We start from the raw sequence: 5,284 nt of genomic DNA on the forward strand, positions 1-5,284 counted from the left end.
TTTTTTTTTTTTTTTTTTTGAGTCAGAGTCTCGCTCTGTCGCGCAGGCTGGAGTGCAGTGGCATGATCTCAGCTCACTGCAACCTCTGCCTCCTGAGTTCAAGCAATTCTCCTGCCTCAGTCTCCAGAGCAGCTGGGACTACAGGCACCCACCAACATGACTGGCTAATTTTTGTATTTTTAGTAGAGATCAGCTTTCATCATGTTGGTTAGGCTGGTCTTGAACTCCTGGTCTCAAGTGATCTGCCTACCTCAGCTCCCCAGAATGCTGGAATTACAGGCATGAGCCACTGTGCCCAGCCAGCATCCTGTTTTATCAGCAGGGTCTTTGTGACCTGTATCTTGTGATACCAGTCCTGCTGTCCTTTTGTCTCTTGTGAGTAAGAATGTCTGACCTCCTGGGAATGCAGCCCAGCAGGTCTCAGCCTCATTTTACCCAGCCCCTATTCAAGACGGAGTGGCTGTGGTTCAAATGCCTCTGACAACAACAGAGGATAATACAGTAGCCTGGGTGCAGTGGCTCACGCCTGTAATCCCAGCACTTTGGGAGACCGAGGTGGGCAGATCACTTGAGGTCAAGAGTTCGAAACCAGCCTGGCCAACACAGTGAAACCCTGTTTCTACAAAAAATACAAAAATCAGCCAGGTGTGGTGGCTGGAGCCTGTAGTCCCAGCTACTCAGGAGGCTGAGGCAGGAGAATTACTTGAACCCAGGAGGTGGAGGTTGCAGTGAGATGAAATTACACCCCTTCACTCCAGACAGGGGGAAAGGGAGCCCCTTTTCTAAAAAAAAAAAAAAAAAAAGTAGTATAATTTAAATCGCTAAATGGGATAATTGACTTTTTTTTTTTCCCACCACCACAGCTGGCTGATTTTTGTATTTTTAGTAGAGACGGGGTTTCACTGTGTTGGCCAGGCTGGTCTTGAATTCCTGACCTCAGGTGATCCATCTGCCCCGGCCTCCCAAACTGCTGGGATTACAGGAGTGAGCCGCCAAGCCCAGCCAAGTTTGGAGCTTTAAATCAAAAGAGATCCGCCAGCATAAACCCCAGCTTAAATGACCTATTGATCATTAAGGGTTGTCCTGTTTATGGAAGGCTTACCAATACTTGAAAAATGACTTTAAGCCGGGCGTGGTGGCTCAAGCCTGCAATCCCAGCACTTTGGGAGGCCGAGGCGGGTGGATCACGAGGTCAAGAGATCGAGACCATCCTGGTCAACATAGTGAAACCCCGTCTCTACTAAAAAAATACAAAAAATTAGCTGGGCATGGTGGTGCGTGCCTGTAATCCCAGCTACTCGGGAGGCTGAGGCAGGAGAATTGCCTGAACCCAGGAGACGGAGGTTGCGGTGAGCCGAGATCGCGCCATTGCACTCCAGCCTGGGTAACAAGAGTGAAACTCCGTCTCAAGAAAAAAAAAAAAAAAAAAAAAAAAAAAGACTTTAATTTGGTATTGACATGTTGGAGCGATTTTGAGTTTTAAAGCTTTTCATGAGCGATTTTGGACCAATCCCAGAAGGAAACGTAACACCTTTTATATGCACGTGATTTCTTTGCTGTGTTAACTCTGCAGCTTATAAAAACATAAAAAAAATTTTTTTTAATTTTTTTGAGATGAAGTCTCTCTCTGTTGCCCAAGCTGGAGTGCAGTGGTGTGATATCAGCTCACTGCAACCTCAAGCAATTTTCCCACTTCAGCTTCCTGAGTAGCTGGGAGTACAGGTGCGTGCCACCATGCCCGGCAATTGCTGTATTTTCAGTAGAGACAGGATTTCACTATGTTGGCCAGGCTGGTCTCAAACTCCTGACCTCGTGATCCGCCCGCCTCGCCTTCCCGAAGTGCTGGGATTACAGGCGTGAGCCACCATGCCTGGCCTCAAAAACATTTTTATTTTTAGAGACAGGGTCTTGCTGTGTTGTCCAGGCTGGTCTCAAACTCCTGAGCTCAGGCAATTCGCCTGGTCGCAGCCCCACAGAGAGCTGGGATTACAGGCATGAGCCACTGTGCCTGGCCAAGAAATTATATAATTTTTTAAAAGCCATATTAATTTGTGTAAAACAACTGACTCTGTTATAAACGCTCATGAAAAGCCTTCATCATATGATTTAGTACTTAAGTGGTGCTTTTGCAGTGGAAATTACTATTAAAGTCATCTCTGACTCCAACAAACACATAGTTTTATTGTATTACAAAATACTGTATTGATGCCAAAATTTTATAATTCGGAAAAGATATTACCTTCTTTAGATCTGTATTTCCAAAACAGTCTAAGAATTATAATGCTATATTCTAGGCTGATTATATCAACTGAAAAATATTACCTAAATTTTGCTGCACTCTAAATTTAAACAGAGGAACCATTGTTCACCTCTTTTATAGCATTTTTTATTTGCTAACCTCATAAAATTTCTATGTGTCAAAATCACACTTCTATAATTGCTAAAGCATGAGCTGTTAGGTTATTTCAATGTAATTGCATTTTGAAGTAATGGTGACCACAAATCATTCTTATAAAAGGAGATTTGTACATTATGTAACTTATAAATCAGCTACAGCATAAATTCCAGGTGCTTAATGCTTTTAATAATATGATGTCACAGCTAGGAGAAAAACTCGACTTATGCTCATCACTAACAGCACTGCAGTGCTTTTTATGGCAAATCATTCTTCCTGATTACCGAAGGCCAGGTGCTGTCTTAAAAACAATGTAGTAAATGAATTTTGTCTCACATTTCAGGGCAAGGAATTGTCGGCCATTAAATAGTATTTTCAGGCTGGGCGCAGTGGCTCACACGCCTGTAACTGCAGCACTTGGGAGGCTGAGGCAGGAGAATCACTTGAACCTGGGAGGTGGAGGTTGCAGTGAGCCAAGATCTCGCTACTGCACTCCAGCCTGGGTGACAGAGCAGGACTCCGTCTCAAAAAAAAAAAAAAAAAAAAAAAGAAATGTACAAGAACTTATTAGAGCTGATACAACAGTTCAGCAAAGTGGCAGTATATAGTCAATATTTAAAGGTTGGGGCCAGCGCCAGGCACAGCAACTCATGCCTGTCACCCCAGCCCTTCTGGAGGCTGAAGTGAGAGGATCACCCAAATCCAGGTGTTTGAGACCAATCTGGGCAACACAGTGACAAATAATAAAAGATTAGCCAGGTGTGGTGGTGCTCATCTGTGCTCCCGGCTACTTGGGAGGCTGAGGCGGGAGGATGGCTTGAGCACAGGAGGTCAAGGCTGCAGTGAGCCATGGTCATGCCACTGCACTCCAGCCTGGGTGACAGAGTGAGACCCTGTCTCAAAAATAAAAAAGAGCCGGGCACTGTGGCTCAAGCCTGTAATCTCAGCACTTTGGGAGGCCGAGGCGGGTGGATCACGAGGTCGAGAGATCGAGACCATCCTGGTCAACATGGTGAAACCCCGTCTCTACTAAAAATACAAAAAATTAGCTGGGACGCTGGGCTCAGTGGCTCACGCCTGTAATCCCAGCACTTTGGGAGGCTGAGGTGGGTGGATCACTTGGGGCAAGGAGTTTGAGAGCATCCTGGACAACATGGTAAAACCCCGCCTCTGCTAAAAATACAGACAATTAGCTGAGGGTGGTGGGGTATACTTGCAATTCCAGCTACTTGGGAGGCTGAGGTGGGAGAATCGCTCGAACCTGGGAGGCAGAGGTTGCAGTGAGCTGAGATCTCGCCACTGCACTCCAGCCTGGATGACACAGAGGGACCCTGTTTGAAAAAAAAAATCATGTGAAAATTCAAGGGACTTCAAATAGCCAAAACAATCTAGAAAAAGAAAAACAAAGTTGGAAGACTCGCATTTCTCAATTTCAAAAGTTACAACAAAGCTACAATAATGAAGACAATCAGTACTGATATGGGCATCCAGGCAAGCCCCCCAATTGTGGATTAGCCTGGGAGGTTTGTGGTTACACTCAAAGAATTCAAGGCTACGCTGGTGCTATTAAACAGTGATCTTTTTATATTTTTATTTTTTGAGACGGAGTCTCCATCTGTCACCCAGGCTGGAGTGCAGTGGCGTGATCTCGGCTCACAGCAACCTCTGCAACCCGGGTTCAAGTAATTCTCTGCCTCAGCCTCCTGAGTAGCCTCCTGAGTAGTGTGGCACCCGGCACCACACTCGGCTAATTTTTTTTTTTTTTTTTTATGATGGGGTTTCACCATGTTGGCCAGGCTGGTCTTGAACTCCGGACCTCAGGTGATCCACCCACCTCAGCCTCCCAAAGTGCTAGGACCCCTACAGGCGTGAGCCACCGCGCCTGGCTCAATTTTTGTATTTTTAGTAGAGATGGGGGTTCACCATCTTTGCCAGGTTGGTCTTGAACTCCTGACCTCCTGATCCACCCGCCTTGGCCTCCCAAAGTGCTGGGATTATAGGCGTGAGCCACCCCACTCAGCCTATTTTTTATTTTTTTGAGACAGTGTCACTCTTGTTGCCCAGGCTGGAGTGCAATGGCACGATCTGGGCTCACCACAACCTCTGCCTCCCCAGTTCAAGCGATTCTCCTGCCTCAGTCTCCCGAATAGCTGGGATTACAGGCTTGAGCCACCACGCCCAGGCGTTAGTTTTGTATTATTAGTAGAGATGGGGTTTCTCCATGTTGGTCCAGCTCGTCTCAAACTCCCCACCTCAGGTGATCTGCCCGCCTTGGCCTCCCAAAGTGTTGGGATTACAGGCGGGAGCCACCACATCCAGCAAAAGCAATCTTCTATTAAACCCCAGAGCTGCTTCTTGCAAAGCAGGAATGAACTCATAAGCAATGCACCCAGAGCTGCGCTTGTGGGCAGTTGACTAGCTGTAATTTCTTTTTCTTTTTTTTTTGAGACAGAGTCTTGCTGTCACCCTGGTTGGAGTGCAGTGGTGTGATCTCTGCTCACTGCAACCTCTGCCTCCCATATTCAAGTGATTCTCCCACCTTAGCCTCCCAAGTAGCTGCGATTACAGGTGTGGGCCACCATGCCCAGCTAATTTTTGTATTTTTTGGTAGAGACAAGGTTTCGCCCAGTTAGCCAGGCTGGTCTCAAGATCCTGGCCTCAAGGGATCCTGTATTGGCCTCCCAGTGTTGGAATTACAGGCGTGAGCCACCTTGCCTGGCCTCTTTTCTTTTTTTGAGATACTGTCTTGCTCTGTTGCCCAGGCTGGAGTGCAATGGTACAATCCCAGCTCATTGTAGCCTCGACCTCCTGGGTTCAAGCAATCCTTCTGCCTCAGCCTTCCAAATAGCTGGGACCACAGGTGTGTGCCCACCACACCCAACTAATTTC

The sequence above is a fragment of the Sapajus apella genome, unplaced genomic scaffold (genome assembly GCF_009761245.1).
Source record: "Sapajus apella isolate SASKATOON/1434 unplaced genomic scaffold, GSC_monkey_1.0 scaffold88, whole genome shotgun sequence".
NCBI lineage: Eukaryota > Metazoa > Chordata > Mammalia > Primates > Cebidae > Sapajus > Sapajus apella.